At 42.7% G+C, this 20,000-nt stretch overlaps 1 pseudogene; it reads left to right on the forward strand.

Moving 5' to 3' along the window:
- The first annotated feature begins 8 nt into the window (after positions 1-8).
- The window catches only part of LOC132619900 (protein Ycf2 B-like), a 26,662-nt pseudogene continuing 6,670 nt past the window's right edge, over positions 9-20,000 (forward strand).

Below are 20,000 nucleotides of genomic sequence, written 5' to 3' on the forward strand. Positions count from 1 at the left end.
TAGCGGGGATCCTCGTACATGGTGAATAACCAAATTCCAATTGAAATGAAATCTTTAGGAGAAATCAATGAAATTTAGGAGGAATCAATGAGAGGACATCAATTCAAATCCTGGATTTTCGAATTGAGAGAGATATTGAGAGAGATCAAGAATTCTCACCATTTCTTAGATTCATGGACCCAATTCAATTCAGTGGGATCCTTCATTCACATTTTTTTCCACCAAGAACGTTTTCTAAAACTCTTTGACCCCCGAATTTGGAGTATCCTACTTTCACGCAATTCACAGGGTTCAACAAGCAATCGATATTTCACGATCAAGGGTGTAATACTCTTTGTAGTAGCGGTCCTTATATATCGTATTAACAATCGAAATATGGTCGAAAGAAAAAATCTCTATTTGATAGGGCTTCTTCCTATACCTATGAATTCCATTGGACCCAGAAATGATACATTGGAAGAATCCGTTGGGTCTTCCAATATCAATAGGTTGATTGTTTCTCTCCTGTATCTTCCCAAAGGAAAAAAGATCTCTGAGAGTTGTTTCCTGAATCCGAAAGAGAGTACTTGGGTTCTCCCAATAACTAAAAAGTGTAGCATGCCTGAATCTAACTGGGGTTCGCGTTGGTGGAGGAACTGGATCGGAAAAAAGAGGGATTCTAGTTGTAAGATATCTAATGAAACCGTCGCTGGAATTGAGATCTTATTCAAAGAGAAAGATCTCAAATATCTGGAGTTTCTTTTTGTATATTATATGGATGATCCGATCCGCAAGGACCATGATTGGGAATTGTTTGATCGTCTTTCTCTGAGGAAGAGTCGAAATAGAATCAACTTGAATTCGGGACCGCTATTCGAAATCTTAGTGAAACACTGGATTTCTTATCTCATGTCTGCTTTTCGTGAAAAAATACCAATTGAAGTGGAGGGTTTCTTCAAACAACAAGGGGCTGGGTCAACTATTCAATCAAATGATATTGAGCATGTTTCCCATCTCTTCTCGAGAAACAAGTGGGCTATTTCTTTGCAAAACTGTGCTCAATTTCATATGTGGCAATTCCGCCAAGATCTCTTCGTTAGTTGGGGGAAGAATCCGCCCGAATCGGATTTTTTGAGGAACGTATCGAGAGAGAATTGGATTTGGTTAGACAATGTGTGGTTGGTAAACAAGGATCGGTTTTTTAGCAAGGTACAGAATGTATCGTCAAATATTCAATATGATTCCACAAGATCTAGTTTCGTTCAAGTAACGGATTCTAGCCAACTGAAAGGATCTTCTGATCAATCCAGAGATCATTTGGATTCCATTAGTAATGAGGATTCGGAATATCACACATTGATTAATCAAAGAGAGATTTAACAACGAAAAGAAAGATCAATTCTTTGGGATCCTTCCTTTCTTCAAACGGAACGAAAAGAGATAGAATCAGGCCGATTCCCGAAATGCCTTTCTGGATATTCCTCAATGTCCCGGCTATTCACGGAACGTGAGAAGCAGATGATTAATCATCTGATTTTGGAAGAAATCGAAGAATTTCTTTTGAATCTGTCACGACCGGACTAGGGGGCCGCGACGAGCACCCGGTGCTACCCCACCCGGGCACCCCTTTGACATACTTTCACATAACATCTAGGTGAGCCATAAATCAAATCATGCATTCAAGTCATCCATCATACTAGTCCCATTGGACGGCAACATTTCTTATATCATCATCGGCATCTATGCCACATCAATGTACATGGGCCGACGAGGCCAACAAAATGATATACAAAATATAGGCCGACAAGGCCAAACACATCTAACCACATACACATGTCTACGAGCCTCTAAGAAGGGTATAACATATCACATGAGCGAGACAGGACCCCGCTATGCCCATAAATATGTACACAAAAGAATAAGTACCCAAAAGCTATGGCTCCGAATGAAATGGAGCTCTGCTATGTAATCTTAGAGAAAGCAGCTATGGATCAAGCCTGTCTCCCTGTGCACCTGCGGGCATGACGCAGCGTCCACAAACGAAAGCACGTCAGTACGAAGAATGTACTGAGTATGTAAAGCATGATCAACAACAATATAGAAGCATAGTAGTCAACATATGAGATAGCATAGCATAGGAGATAGTAATATCGTCTTCATAGCACTTACTTGCTTTCCACAAGGACATTCCATTTCTATTGCGTATCCGTGTACATACACCCATGTCCGTACTTAGTTACCTCCGCATTCATTTTCGCATTCATATTCTTGTTCCCATTCATATTCATATTCATAACATATTCGTACTCATATTGATGTCATATACTTAGCATATACATACATACATATATATATATATATATATATATATATATATATATATATATACATTGCGTGCCCAACCATGAAGGTTCGGTGTTTCATACATACTTGGCCAACCAAGGCTCAAGGTCATACATACCTGGCCCTACCAAGGCATCAGGGTTATCCGTACCATCTGCAGAGGTGTGCGCGCGTTATGTAATCATATACATACTCTCTACATATTCATATACATATATTCTGCCCGGCATCATAAGCTCGGGGTCTTATTATAGCCCTTCATAGGCACACATACATATAATAGGTCATGGGCATCTTTAGCATCATATTATCCTCAGCATCGTTACTATCATTATCAATGTCATCGTCATTATCATTACATCTATCTTATAGGCCTACTCGTCATACGAGGAACTTAGTACTATCGTAGCACATCAAGCATCGTGAGCTTACTAGCTCGGAAGGTCAATCATTTGAAGAAATCATAGACTCATAGAAGATTTAGACGTTAGGCCAAAGAACCATGCCTTATGAAGGAAGGGTTAGCCTTACATACCTTTTCGTTCGACTATATATCACTTGCACGTTCTCTTTCAACGCTTGCGTTTATACCTTCATTAAAGGTCATACTATCGTTAGAATCGACAGCTAGCACACATGGCTAAAGCTAAAGAAAATCGGACAGCATCTCCTTTATTTATACAACATTACTCCATATCGTAATTCAACTCCCAAATGTCAACAATACATTCACAATACCATAACAATGGCCATTAATCATTTACATTAACCACATTATCTAGATTTCTCAATTTGCTCCCAATTCACTCATATTCATGGTCATATTACCCGACTTCGTTCATTCATGTAAAATGACCATTTTCATGATATTAACATCATTTATAACACATTCATATCACAACACAACAACAATCGTGATTCAATTCAAACTATTTATCAAAACGTCACTATTCATCATTCATGACCCATTTTCCTATACTCACCCAATGCCCAAGCATTTTAACTCTCAAATACCTTATACAACATATAAATGTCATGAATCTTACCTTAGATGTTGTAGGAACAAGCCTTGGTTGATAATACCCCACTTGAGCAAAAACCCTAGTTTTCCTTCAATGAGATTTCTTGACTTGAATGGTCTTAATGGGTTTCCTTACACTTGGTTCACTTGGTTTGTGTTGTTGATCACTAAATATCCTTGAAGTATTGTGGAATATATGTAGAGAGATGTTTTAGAGAGAAGGGGTGTCAAGGGAAATGAAATGAAATATAACTTGGCCTTTTCATTTATTGAGCCAAAATCTGTCCCGACCAAATATACGGACCAACATACGGTCCGTATAAATTGTACGGGCCGTATGTTTGGTCGTACATTTGGTCCAGAAAATCTTGCCTTGCTGGGCTGGTTATACGGTCCCAAACATACGGACCATATAAATTATACGGCCAGTACGTTTGGCCGTATAACTCCCAGGGGTTCCAAAGTTCGTTTCGTCGTCTCGTTTGATCTCCAATCCTTATGGAACCTTCTTAACCCTTGTTCAACACTTCAATACCAATCTAAGGGACGTCATCACTCTTCCCCAAGACATTCTTAAAGCCTCGCTAACTCGTTACTCGTATTTCCTTTCCGATACTTATCCAATACTTTGCCTTCTCTTGGCAATCCTCTTCCCCCATCTCTAACATCTTTGAAATCTTATCTAGAGTTCGTCGAGCGTCATTGCTTACTCATGAACACATCGTATACTCATACTCATCACTAGTCCATTCACTTATGCATTGACGGAAGATTTTTCCGAGGTGTAACATTCTCCACCCCTTAAGAACATTCGTCCTCGAATGTTAAAGTCTTCGGGGATTCTATAAAAAATTCACCAGAGTTTCCCCTATATTATGGCGCTGCTATCCTTTCACAACAACCCACAATAACAATGCCTCACAGGGCCACAACATAAGAGCAATAGATTTTGGCCACACACGACCCAAAAGCATAAAAGAAAAAACATACATACCTTGTGATCTTGACGACTCATCTTGGATCTCTTCCAAGGGCTGAAATAAATGTGGGTATTTGGATCGCATACTCTCTTCCGCTTCCCATGTCATTTCGTCTCGTTTACTGCTTCTCCATAAAACCTTAACTGAGGCCACTTCTTTGTTTCTAAGCCTCCGTACTTGCCTATCTAATATGGCAATGGGTATTCTTCATAAGTCAACTTTTCTGTCACTTGAACATCATTTACTGGGACGATCCTCGTAGGATCTCTAACTCATTTTCGAAGCATCGAGACATGGAACACTGGATGAACGGACTCTAACTCCTGAGGTAAATCTATCTCATAGGCCACTTTGCCAATTTTTCGCACAACCTCATATGGCCCAATGTATCGGGGACTAAGCTTCCCCTTTTTGCCAAATCTCATCACGCCTTTCATTGGCGACACTTTCAGAAATATCCAATCCTTCACTTGGAACTCTAAGTCCCTTCGACGATTATCCGCATAGGACTTTTGACGACTTTGAGCCGCTAATAACCGATCTTGTATGAGCTTAACCTTCTCTATGGATTGCTGGACCAAGTCTGGCCCTATCAATTTAGCTTCTCCAGTTTCAAACCACCCAATTGGGGATCTACACTTTCGCCCATATAAGGCCTCATACGGTGCCATTTGAATGCTAGAATGATAACTATTATTGTAAGCAAATTCAATGAGTGGCAAATGATCTTCCGAATTACCTCCAAAGTCTATCATACATTCCCGTAACATATCTTCAAGAGTCTGAATGGTGCGCTCAGCTTGTCCGTTGGTCTGCGGATGAAATGCTGTGCTAAGGCTCACTTGGGTCCCTAGACCCTCTTGGAAAGACCTCCAAAATTTTGCCGTGAACTGAGTCCCTCTATCAGAAATAATAGATACCGGAACACCATGGAGTCTCACTATATCTTCAAGATAAAGCTTTGCATAATCTTCTGCCACGTAGGTCGTTCTGACCGGTAGGAAATGAGCTGACTTAGTGAGTCTATCCACAATCACCCATATGAAATCATACTTACGTCGAGAATGGGGCAAGCCTGCAATGAAGTCCATGTTAATCACTTCCCACTTCCAAGTTGGGATTTCTATAGCTTGCAACAGTCCACCCGGCTTTTGGTGCTCGATTTTCACTTGTTGACAGTTGGGACATTGAGCTACGAATTCCGCTATATCTTTATTCATTCCATTCCACCATTATATAGACTTAAGATCATGATACATTTTCGTCGCTCCGGGGTGGATAGAATAACGGGAACAATGAGCTTCTCTCAAAATCTGGGGGCGTAGACCTGCCACATCGGGAACATATAATCTGCCTCCACATCGAAGAACTCCGTCTCCTGAAATCTCAAATGATGACTCCTCTTTCTGAGGGAGCGTATCTCTGTAATGCATTAGCATGGAATCCTCATATTGTCGCTCTTTCACTTCTGCTACTAGCGACGAGACTGCTGAATTCTGAATTGTAGTTCCCCTGCTACCCGAGTCCACTACTCGAACTCCTAGGCTAGCTAACTGCTGGAGCTCACGAGCAATTTCTCTCTTCTCTGGTCGTACATCACATAAACTTCCCATAGATCTGCGGCTAAGAGCATCAGCTACAACATTTGCCTTTCTGGGGTGATACAAGATATTAACATCATAATCTTTTAGCAATTCTAACCATCGTTGTTGTCGCAAATTCAACTCTTTCTGCTTGAAGATATACTGAAGGCTCTTATGATCGGTATAAATATCCACATGGACACCATATAAATAATTTCTCCATATCTTTAAAGCATGAACCACTACGGCCAATTCTAGATCGTGGGTTGGGTAATTCTGCTCATGTTTCCGCAGCTGCCTTGAAGCATATATAACCACCTTACCATGCTGCATCAATACACAACCTAGCCCAACACCTGAAGCATCACAATAAACAACATATCCTTCCAATCCCTCTGGAAGTGTCAAGACGGGGGCGGAAGTCAATCTTTCTTTCAACTCTTGGAAGCTACGCTCGCAAGCGTCTGCCCGTTGAAACCTTGCTGACTTCTGGGTCAGTTTTGTGAGTGATGCAGAAATAGAAGAAAAACCTTCAACAAATCTCCTGTAATATCCTGCTAGGCCCAGAAAGCTACGAGCCTCTGTAGGAGTCGTGGGCCTTGGCCAAGTCTTCACGGTCTCAATATTTTGACTATCCACTCGAATACCATCGGCGGCAACAATATGCCCGAGGAATGCCACTGAGTTCAGCCAAAACTCACACTTGGAGAATTTTGCAAACAACTCTCGAGTTCGAAGAACTCCAAGGACAATACGCAAATGATCTGCATGCTCTGCCTCGGATCTAGAATACACCAAGATATCGTCGATGAATACAATCATGAACAAATCCAGAAAGGGCCTGAACACATTGTTCATCAAATCCATAAACACCGCCGGTGCATTAGTTAGCCCGAATGACATTACCCGGAACTCAAAATGATCATATCTTGTTCTGAAGTCTGTCTTAGGGATATCTTTCTCCCTAACTCTTACTTGGTGATACCCGGACCTCAAATCGATCTTTGAAAACCACTTGGCACCTTGCAATTGATCAAATAAATCATCAATCCTTGGAAGAGGATATTTGTTCTTAATCGTCACTTTATTCAACTGCCGATAATCAATGCACATTCTCAAAGAACCATTTTTCTTTCGGACAAACAATACGGGTGCTCCCCACAGGGATGAACTAGGCCTAATAAAGCCTTTATCAAGCAAGTCTTTCAATTGCTTCGTTAACTCTTTCAATTCTGCAGGTGCCATCCTATAAGGAGGAATAGATATAGGCTTAGTGCCCGGCAGCACATCAATCGAAAAATCAATCTCTCGCTCGGGAGGAAGGCCTGGAAGCCCTTCCGGGAACACATCTGGAAATTCATTTACTACGGGAACTGACTGAAGGGTTGGCGATTCAGCTTCTATATCTTGAACTCACACTAGATCATAAATACATCCTTTTGTGATCATCTTCCTTGCCTTTAGATAGGAAATGAACCTACCTTTTGGTGATGCCGTATTCCCTTTCCACTCTAAAACTGGTTCTCCCGAAAACTGGAAACGAACCACCTTCATTCTACAATCAACATTGGCATAACAAGAAGCCAACCAATCCATGCCCATAATGACATCAAAATCTACCATCTTTAGTTCATGCAAGTCAACTATAGTACGACGGTCACATATCACAGCTGCACAATCTCTATATACTCGGCTAGCTATTACCGATTCACCCACGGGTGTAGACACCTCAAAAGGTTTGATCGACTCTGGCTTGACTTTAAATCGACCCGCTATATATGGAGTAACATAGGACAATGTGGAGCTCGGATCAATCAAAGCATATACATCATGAGAGAATACCGATAATATACCTGTGACCACGTCGGGAGAAGACTCAAGATCTTGGCGTCCAGCCAAAGCATAAATACGGTGCTGAGGACCGCTAGAAGTGGGAGCTCTCCCTCTGCCTCTACCATGGATAACTGGCGCATGTGAACCTGGCCCCATAGGGCGTGCAGATGCTGAAGACCCGGCTACCGACCCTGACGGCTGGGCCCTACCTCTACCATGAACTGAGGGGCAATCACGCATGACATGGCCTTGTCGACGACATGAATAGCAAACATCTGAACCCAATCAGCATTGACCCCAATGCAACTTCCCACACTGGGAACATCGTGGTGCGGGTGGCCTTGCCTGACCCGAATCATCTCTAAGCTGAGACCCCGAATAACTCTGACTAGGTCCTGCACGAGCAGATCTATCAAATCTCTGGCTTGAAAACCGTGGAGGTGCACTGGTCATAGAATAGCCTGCATGTCTGGGAAACTGCTACCTGTGCCCACCTCTAAACTCACTCATCGGACCTGAAGATCTGGCCCTCTTGCTATGTCCTCTATCTTGCTCACGTTCACTTCTTTGCTGGTGCAAACTCTCTTCTAAGTTCTGAGCGTGGGCCTGAATGCGTGCAATATCCATGCCGTCCTGAAGGGACGCAGTCAAGTATCTATCCATCAAATGTGGCCCTAGGCCTTTCACAAATCAGTGTACCCCATCACCCATATTCGCTACCATGGCTGAAGCATACCTAGCCAAGGAGTTAAAGCAGAGACTATACTCTAGAGCACTCATGCTACCTTGCCTCAAATTTAAAAACATATCGGCTCTAGCTCGCCGAACTTCTGGAGGCATGTAATGTCGGAGAAAAGCATCAATGAACTCTTGCCATACTGGGGGAGGTGCATTGGCTCCCCGTGAAGCCATCTAAACTGTATACCACTGGATCGAGATATCTCTCAATCTATACGACGTTACCTCCACCGACTCGGTGTTTGAAGCATGTATCAATCGAAGCGTCCTTAACATACCATCAATAAAATCCTAAGGGTCCTCCTCCGGCTTTGATCCAAAGAATTCCGGAGGGTTCAAAGTAATGAAGTCACGGGCCCTTGCACTAACAGCCCTATCACCTTACCCTGAACTTTGCCTCTGAGTCTGGGCCGCAACCAACTGAGTAAGCAAATGTATGGCCTTTTTTACATCTTGGCCTGAAGCATCCGGTGGAGGAGCTGGAGCCGGGGCTGAGGCTCCCTCACGCTCCTCAGTAATAGGCACTGTCTGGGAGGACTGAGATTGAGCCGCACTCTGGGACTCACTTTCCTCTACTACCGGTGGCGGTGCTCTTTCAGCCCGCTTTTCTGCCACCGTCTTTCCCTTTTGGGCTACTGTAGCTTTTCTCTTTATAGGCATTTCTGAAATACACAACACACGATTAAGGAACAAGAATTTCTTACATCATAGATCTATCGCATGATTCTTATGAAGAAAGAAGGTTATTTTTTCCTAAAATGTCCGCAGCTTCTTGTTTATAAGTGTTCCGCGCAACACACCCATAACCAAGACTCTACTAGACACGGCTCGTAGACACACCCTAGGACTAAACTGCTCTGATACCACTTTTGACACGACCCGACTAGGGGGCCGCGACGAGCACCCGGTGCTATCCCACCCGGGCACCCCCTTGACATACTTTCACATAACATCTAGGTGAGCCATAAATCAAATCATGCATTCAAGTCATCCATCATACTAGTCCCATTGGATGGCAACATTTCTTATATCATCATCGGCATCTATGCCACATCAATGTACATGGGCCGACGAGGCCAACAAAATGATATACAAAATATAGGCCGACAAGGCCAAACACATCTAACCACATACACATGTCTACGAGCCTCTAAGAAGGGTATAACATATCACATGAGCGGGACAGGACCCCGCTATGCCCATAAATATGTACACAAAAGAATAAGTACCCAAAAGCTATGGCTCCGAATGAAATGGAGCTCTGCTATGTAATCATTGAGAAAGTAGCTATGGATCAAGCCTGTCTCCCTGTGCACCTGCGGGCATGACGCAGCGTCCACAAACGAAAGGACGTCAGTATGAAGAATGTACTGAGTATGTAAAGCATGATCAACAACAATATAGAAGCATAGTAGTCAACATATGAGATAGCATAGCATGGGAGATAATAATATCGTCTTCATAGAATTTACTTGCTTTCCACAAGGACATTCCATTTCTATTGCGTATCCGTGTACATATACCCATGTCCGTACTTAGTTACCTCCACATTCATTTTCGCATTCATATTCTTGTTCCCATTCATATTCATATTCATAACATATTCGTACTCATATTGATGTCATATACTTAGCATATACATATATATATATATACACATAGCGTGCCCGACCATGAAGGTTCGGTGTTTCATACATACTTGGCCGACCAAGGCTTAAGGTCATACATACCTGGCCCTACCAAGGCATCAGGGTTATCCGTACCATCTGCAGAGGTGTGCGCGTGTTATGTAATCATATACATACTCTATACATATTCATATACATATATTCTGCCCGACATCATAAGCTCGGGATCTTATTATAACCCTTCATAGGCACACATACATATAATAGGTCATTGGCATCTTTAGCATCATATTATCCTCATCATCGTTACTATCATTATCAATGTCATCGTCATTATCATTACATCTATCTTATAGGCCTACTCGTCATACGAGGAACTTAGTACTATCGTAGCACATCAAGCATCGTGAGCTTACTAGCTTGGAAGGTCAATCATTTGAAGAAATCATAGACTCATAGAAGATTTAGCCGTTAGGCCAAAGAACCATGCCTTATGAAGGAAGGGTTAGCCTTACATACCTTTTCGTTCGACTATATATCACTTGCATGTTCTCTTTCAACGCTTGCGTTTATACCTTCATTAAAGGTCATACTATCGTTAGAATCGACAGCTAGCACACATGGCTAAAGCTAAAGAAAATTGGACAGCATCTCCTTTATTTATACAACATTCCTCCATATCGTAATTCAACTCCAAAACGTCAACAATACATTCACAATACCATAACAATGGCCATTAATCATTTACATTAACCACATTATCTAGATTTCTCAATTCGCTCCTAATTCACCCATATTCATGGTCATATTACCCGACATCGTTCATTCATGTAAAATTCTCATTTTCATGATCTTAACATCATTTATAACACATTCATATCACAACACAACAACAATCATGATTCAATTCAAACTATTTCTCAAAACATCACTATTCATCATTCATGACCCATTTTCCTATACTCACCCAATGCCCAAGAATTTTAACTCTCAAATACCTTATACAACATATAAATGTCATGAATCTTACCTTAGATTTTGTAGGAACAAGCCTTGGTTGATAATACTCCACTTGAGCAAAAACCCTAGTTTTCCTTCAATGAGATTTCTTGACTTGAATGGTCTTAATGGGTTTCCTTACACTTGATTCACTTGGTTTGTGTTGTTGATCTCTAAATATCCTTGAAGTCTTGTGGAATATATGTAGAGAGATGTTTTAGAGAGAAGGGGTGTCAAGGGAAATGAAATGAAATATAACTTGGCCTTTTCATTTATTGAGCCAAAATCTATCCCGATCAAATATACGGACCAATATACGGTCCGTATAAATTGGACTGGCCGTATGTTTGGTCATACATTTGGTCCAGAAACTCTTGCCTTGCTGGGCTAGTTATACGGTCCCAAACTGTCACGACCCAACCCCGTAGGCCGTGACTAGTACCCGATCTGGGCACCCAAACACATCTATCCAATGCTATCTCAAAGGTTATCAAACGCATTCAAGTATAAAGCAGAAGCTGTCAAGGCTATATTTCAAATTTAGATAATTTCCAGAAAAATTTTGGCAGAGTTTCCTTTGTTTTACAGACTATCCAAAATAACCCTGCGCACAGAAAATACCAACAAAGGCCACACCGGCCAACAAAGCAACATATAATCATATGCGGACCGGCCGCTGCGGCGAATGGGATCGCCCCAAACACAACGTATACACACATCCGTACAGAAAGACCCTAACCCACAAACATGTCCACAGACCTCTAAACAGACATACAGAATCATATGATGGGACAGGGCCCCGCCGTACCCAGAATTACCATACGTACAGAATGTACAGATGTCAGAAGATATATACCAAAAGTACACGCTCCGGATCAAAGGAGCTCTCCAAAATAGCAGAATCTGAGCCCTAGACTGGCGGCATGTCTCCAGGTGCGTCCGTACCTGCGGGCATGTAACGCAGCCCCCGAAGAACCGGGGGTCAGTACGAAATATGTACTGAGTATGTAAAGCGGAAACATAACAAACATAATCATAGTCTGAATCAGAAGCATAGAAGTATAGCAAGCGGAATCGTAATCCAACGAACAGACAGAGATATACCGGACAGAGTAGTAGTTCAGACAGACAGACGGAAAGATACCGGACAGAATCATTGTCCAGACGGACGGATAAAATCATAATCCATACGGACAGACAGAATCAGAATCCAATCAGACAGACAGAATCATAATAGGGCACAAGAACGTGGTCGCCACTCCTGCCTTTGGCGCCACAACATATCATATTTCAGAAGATTTCATATCTTCGAACATCTCCGTCACATAACACATCATATCATAACCACGGTAACCCCGGGGACAGATCACACGCCGGGAAACCTGACACATCATACTTCGTAACATATACATGGTAACCGAGAACGACATGTACCACAGTACCCCGGAACCGAACACATCATACTTCGGAATTCATACATGGGACCCGGCCCCCGACAAGGGACTCGGCGGCCCATCCGCACGATATAAACCGGCCCGGGATCCGGTGAAAGGAAGCATTGAGACATCCACGAACAGATTAAGGAGAATTCACATACATACAGATCGTTATACCGACTCAATAAAACTGAAGTAGGCCAAATGGCGAGTCAAATCAGGGTATTCGGATAGCGTTCATAATATGCGCCTATATCCTGCTTGGGAAGGCACGACGGATTATTACCAGAATCAGATTTTGAGATGTCAAAGCCATTTTGTAAAATTTATATAAAAATTAGTCATATCATGATCAGAATAATAGTCCAGATGTTGTCTGAGAAAGTTGGACAGAAACAAAGTAGTTAAAGTTATACAGAAAGTATCGGGCCTTGAGGGCCCACCTCGGACCAACCCGAGGAGACGTACGTAAATTACAGATAGTAGACCTTATGAGGTCGTCCATAATCATTTGGAAGTATTCCGACTTCGTATAGGAAGGTTGCATACTTAAAGCTCACTTTGAAGACAAGTATAAGGAAAATGATTCAATCTCACTGAAGGAATTGGGGCGGATTTCCATCTCGAATTCCGAGGAACGGAGTCGTATCTAAGGCTCGCGACCGAGCCTATTATGTTCAGAACATGCCTAAGAATGAAGGGGTAGGCTTTACATACCTTCGTTATGCTTTACGCTCGTTCAATCTCAATTCCCGTTTCGTCCAAAAACTGCAAATGGTCACTTTTACCCATTACTATTCATGAGACTTACAAATTTCAATCTTAGCCAACACTTGTCTATAAAAATTTGGGCAGCATCTCTCCTAAACATATAGCATCCTCGAGATTCAAACTCGGCCAAAATAATCAACAACAACCCAACAACAACATCAACAACATCAACAATTATCATAATTCACAATATACGCAATTAGTCTATTTTACGACATAATGCAATAATTCTCATTTCGACTTCACACTTCCGAATCAATACCAACATACTTTTATTCATTACTAATCAAGGTCATAACAATACCATTCGGAAGCATATCATACATTTCTACAACATATGCACGAGATATACACAAGACATACAAAACATGCAAACTTTCCATCAAAGCCATAACTTATCCAATTCTCCTAATCTTTAACATACAAGTTCATAACACATTTCCGTCTTCCAAGTTCATCAACATTAATTACAATTGCGCCTTAACCACTTCATTTTCTTAATTTCATAAGATCATACTAAAACGACATACTTTCCGACAACAACTTAACAACAAATTCTTCATGTTAGCTTAACCCATTATTCTTCCATCTACTTCACAAAGCCATAACAACACAATTAACATACTAACAAAATTTAATTCACCTTCCATCATTAACATACACCACACGGCCACACACTATAATTTCCAACTTCCACTAATTCATTCAACTTTCATTTCTAATACAAATTCCACCATATCCACAACTAGAATGCAACATAAAAATTTAACTCATCACACTTATATATTTACATACACACACGGCCACAACACAACACACACCACACGGCTTGCACTTGCACATCACAACTCCACAATTCTCATCTAATTCTAATCATCAGAACATATATACTTATTCCATAGCATGAGACATAGAATTCATACCTTTCATTCAATTTCCAACTTTCCGCAAACGTGGTTCTTTCGCCAAACTAATTATACCACGTTGAAGAGCGTCTTGAGCTTGTTACTCATTCAAGAAAAACAAGATTTTTGGATTGATATTGAAGGCTAAATTTTTTTTTCTTTCCTCTTCTTTCTTTCCTTGGAGCCGAATTCCTCTTCTTTTTTCTTCTTGATTTTTCCTTTGTTTTCTTGAAACTTCTAGGGCTAAGGATCCTTTTATAATTAATTGGCACATGCCAATTTAATTAAAACATGGGCTTGGGCCATGGTATGGCCGGCCACCCCCTAAATTTGGGCTCCAATTTTCTTATTTTATTTTGAGCCCAATTCATTAAAATCTCGTTTTGTAATTTCCGAAATAAATTTCCAAAATTCCAACTTTGCCCCTTGGCCTCCTTCCATATTTCACACCAATAATTTCATAGTCAACACATTCATACTAAGCAAGGTCCAAATTTGGCCTCATTCCATATGAATCAAAATTATTTCGCATTTTCCGAATATGCAAAAATGTCGGATGTAACATCCTCCCCCCCTTTAAAACATTCGTCCTCGAATGTTAAATTGACCTCATGGGGCGTCTTACTACTTCGGGAGGGTTCTTTTTATAATCGTCCTTTGTTGACTTTCCGATATGGATTCTCTATCAAAATGATGGAGTAATTCTTCACATTACTGACTCATATGCTTTCATAACGTATTCTCTCATATCCCACACAGTCATTGGGCCATGAACTGTATTCTAGTAACGGATGAATGCTTTTCGCTCTTTCACAGACGTTGTGTCCCTTCTTCCTTTCCTTCAAAGCTTTTCAAACATTATACTTAATATCACCTCTTGTCACATTCCTCGGATGCTTACAACGTTATCGTATTCCTACGTCATATCAAAAAAATTCATAACTAGAGCCAGACGTACGGAAGCATATCGGACAAATTCATAATCAGAGTAAGATGTACTGAACTATGGCGGACAGATTCGTAGTCAGAATCAGACGTATGGGAGTATGTCAGACAGATCCGTGTTCAGAGTCAGACGGACAGAAATGTATCAGGCAGATTCGTGATCAAAGTCAGACGTACAGAGGCGTAATAGACAGAGCCTCATCAGAATCAGAGGTGCAGAAGTACAGCAAACAGAGTTTTGATTAGGACCAGACCACTCCTATTAAGGCTCTAGTGATTTACGAAAATTTCCCGAGCGGTATTGCGCTTCTTCTTTTCGCCCATTTGGTGCGCCTCAGTCCGCGCGACTTTTGTAAGGGCGCTAGCTATTCCACACATCCTCTTTTCCTTTAGGTTACCCCACATTTCCATTTTCATCTTATACTTGCACTTGTAAAAATTTTAGTATCCTTCCCAGGGGGGTCACCCATCCCAGAATTGCCCTAGCCTTAGCACGCTTAACCTCGAAATTTTCATGCGTTTGGACCCATTAAGGCCAGTATAATTTCGTCGACTGCCCCGCACGACCTTCGTCACGTAATTTAGGGCAGATCGGGATCTTAGTAAGTTTTCGGAAAATTCTCATAGTGGGTCCCACCCCGGGCTAAACCATACAATCATTATATCGCCCTTTCGAATCCTTAGTATCTATTAGGTTGAAAATTACCTTACTCTTACTAATGCCCAGAAAAGAAAGTCACATAATGTAATAGAGTATATACCCATCCATACACATATCCCTCAAGAAAAGATCACTAACATACCTGGGTGTGCACTTGAAGACGCTCCTGGGTCCTGCCGGCCGGTCAAAGCAAATACGCGGTTCGAAGGACCGCTGTAACCAGAAGCTGCACCTCGACCTCGGCCACAACTCGCTGGTGCTGGCGCTGGTGCTGGTGCTCCTCGCCCTGTGGGGCGTATGGCTGCCGAAGGAGAAGACGAGCCAGCAACTGACCCGGTAAGCTGGGCTGAACCACCTGGACCACCCCTATACGGACACTCTCTCATCGTATGGCCTTGTTGGCCACAAGAAAAGCAGGCACCAGTGGCACGATAACACTCACCAGGGTGACGCCTCCTGCAATAAGGGCACCGAGGTATGGATGGCCCTATCTGACTGAAACTCCTATTTACTTGCGAACTCGAAGCCATGGAGTTCTGTCCCGAGGACTGTGGGGGCGTACTGTGTGCTGGCTGGGACGAATACCTGTTACCCTGCCGCTGAGAAAACTCACTCTAAAATCCCCCTGAGTACCCGGCCGATCTGGCTCTCTTAGGCCAGCTCCCGTCATGGCCCCTATCAGGCCAACATTCCCTACGCCGGTCCTCCATGCCCTGGGCGTATGCCTGCACCCGGGCAACATGCATCCCTGGCTGAGAAGCCATCGCCAAGAAACCATCGATCAAATAAGGTTCTAGCCCCATCACATACCGGTGCACCCTATCGGCCATCTCGGCTGCTATAGCGGGTGCATACCTAGCCAGTGAGTCGAACTCTAGGCTATACTCTCGAACACTCCTACCGTTCTGCTTCAGGTGCAAGAATCGGTCAACCCTAGCTCTCCGCAGCTCTGGAGGTAGAAAATGATCAAGAAAGGCCTTAGTAAACTCGGCCCATACTGCTGGGGGAGCATCGTCACCCCTGGATAGCTGCCAGGACTCATACCAGTTTGCCGCTACCTCATACAACCGGTACGAGGCCAACTCGACGGACTCAGTCGGCGAAGCCTTAATCAACCGTATCGTGCTCTCCATCTTTCTGATAAACTCTTGGGGGTCCTCTTCGGGTTTTGTTCAGGAGAATTCTGGAGGATTACATATCAAGAACTCACGAGCCCTGGAGCTTTCGTATCTGTCCGCACGACCACCCCCAAACCCATGTCTGCGAACCTGCTCTGTCATCAGTGTGGTCAATAACTGAACCGCATCTCGCATGGCCCTGTCCTCCGCCCCTGACTGGGGGGCTGGAGGTACAGGTACTAGTACTGCTGGAGCTGGCGGTGGAGCCGCCCCCTGTGCTGCAGCTGTGGCTGCTCCAAGTCCCTCCGATACTGGTGGCGTAGCAGAACTAGCCACCGAAGGCACAACATTTGGCTCAATCTGGGCACGAGCCCTAGTAGTCACCTGAGCTCGGCTGGTCTCACCTGCCGCTGTAGACTTGCCCTTCTGGGCGGCTGTTGCCTTCTTTGGAGGCATCGCTGAAAACATAACAAATCGTCAGGAGGGGATCATCCTACTAATACAGTTCTATCTCACGATCTAAGATTCAAAGAGAGGTAACATCCTAGATGCCCTGTAGCCTCCTGTTTATAGATGTGGTGCACAACACACCGATAAACAAGACTCTACTAGACACGGCCTGTAGACATACCGAGGACTAACCGCTCTGATACCACTTCTGTCACGACCCAACCCCGTAGGCCGTGACTAGTACCCGATCTGGGCACCCAAACACATCTATCCAATGCTATCTCAAAGGTTATCAAACGCATTCAAGTATAAAGCAGAAGCTGTCAAGGCTATATTTCAAATTTAGATAATTTCCAGAAAATTTTTGGCAGAGTTTCCTTTGTTTTACAGACTATCCAAAATAACCCTGCGCACAGAAAATACCAACAAAGGCCACACCGGCCAACAAAGCAACATATAATCATATACGGACCGGCCGCCACGGCGAATGGGATCGCCCCAAACACAACATATACACACATCCGTACAGAAAGACCCTAACCCACAAACATGTCCACAGACCTCTAAACAGACATACAGAATCATATGACGGGACAGGGCCCCGCCGTACCCAGAATTACCATACGTACAGAATGTACAGATGTCAGAAGATATATACCAAAAGTACACGCTCCGGATCAAAGGAGCTCTCCAAAATAGCAGAATCTGAGCCCTAGACTGGCGGCGTGTCTCCAGGTGCGTCCGTACCTGCGGGCATGTAACGCAGCCCCCGAAGAACCGGGGGTCAGTATGAAATATGTACTGAGCATGTAAAGCGGAAACATAACAAACATAATCATAGTCTGAATCAGAAGCACAGAAGTATAGCAAACGGAATCGTAATCCAACGAACAGACAGAGATATACCGGACAGAGTCGTAGTTCAGACAGACAGACGGAAGGATACCGGACAGAATCATAGTCCAGACGGACGGATAAAATCATAATCCATACGGACAGACAGAATCAGAATCCAATCAGACTGACAGAATCATAATAGGGCACAAGAACGTGGTCGCCACTCCTGCCTTTGGCGCCACAACATATCATATTTCAGAAGATTTCATATCTTCGAACATCTCCGTCACATAACACATCATGTCATAACCACGGTAACCCCGGGGACAGATCACAAGCCGGGAAACCAGACACATCATACTTCGTAACATATACACGGTAACCGGGAACGACATGTACCACAGTACCCCGGAACCGAACACATCATACTTCGAAATTCATACATGGGACCCGGCCCCCGACAAGGGACTCGGCGGCCCATCCGCACGATATAAACCGGCCCGGGATCCGGTGAAAGGAAGCATTGAGACATCCACGAACAGATTAAGGAGAATCCACATACATACAGATCGTTATACCGACTCAATCAAACTGAAGTAGTCCAAATGGCGAGTCAAATCAGGGTATTCGGATAGTGTTCATAATATGCGCCTATATCCTGCTTGGGAAGGCACGACGGATTATTACCAGAATCAGATTTTCAGATGTCAAAGCCATTTTGTAAAATTTATATAGAAAGTAGTCATGTCATGATCATAATAATAGTCCAGATGTTGTCTGAGAAAGTCGGACAGAAACAAAGTAGTTAAAGTTATACAGAAAGTATCGGGCCTTGAGGGCCCACCTCGGACCAACCCGAGGAGACGTACGTAAATTACAGATAGTAGACCTTATGAGGTCGTCCATAATCATTTGGAAGTATTCCGACTTCGTTTAGGAAGGTTGCATACTTAAAGCTCACTTTGAAGACAAGTATAAGGAAAATGATTCAATCTCACTGAAGGAATTGGGGAGGATTTCCATCTCGAATTCCGAGGAACGGAGTCGTATCTAAGGCTAGCGGCCGAGCCTATTATGTTCAGAACATGCCTAAGAATGAAGGGGTAGGCTTTACATACCTTCGTTATGCTTTACGCTCGTTCAATCTCAATTCCCGTTTCGTCCAAAAACTGCAAATGGTCACTTTTACCCATTACTATTCATGAGACTTAAAAATTTCAATCTTAGCCAACACTTGTCTATAAAAATTTGGGCAGCATCTCTCCTAAACATATAGCATCCCCGAGATTCAAACTCGGCCAAAATAATCAACAACAACCCAACAACAACATCAACAATTATCATAATTCACAATATACGCAATTAGTCTATTTTACGACATAATGCAATAATTCTCATTTCGACTTCACACTTCCGAATCAATACCAACATACTTTTATTCATTACTAACCAAGGTCATAACAATACCATTCGGAAGCATATCATACATTTCTACAACATATGCACGAGATATACACAAGACATACAAAACATGCAAACTTTCCATCAAAGCCATAACTTATCCAATTCTCCTAATCTTTAACATACAAGTTCATAACACATTTCCGTCTTCCAAGTTCATCAACATTAATTACAATTGCGCCTTAACCACTTCATTTTCTTAATTTCGTAAGATCATACTAAAACGACATACTTTCCGACAACAACTTAACAACAAATTCTTCATGTTAGCTTAACCCATTATTCTTCCATCTACTTCACAAAGCCATAACA

The sequence above is a fragment of the Lycium barbarum genome, chromosome 11 (genome assembly GCF_019175385.1).
Source record: "Lycium barbarum isolate Lr01 chromosome 11, ASM1917538v2, whole genome shotgun sequence".
NCBI classification, from domain to species: domain Eukaryota; kingdom Viridiplantae; phylum Streptophyta; class Magnoliopsida; order Solanales; family Solanaceae; genus Lycium; species Lycium barbarum.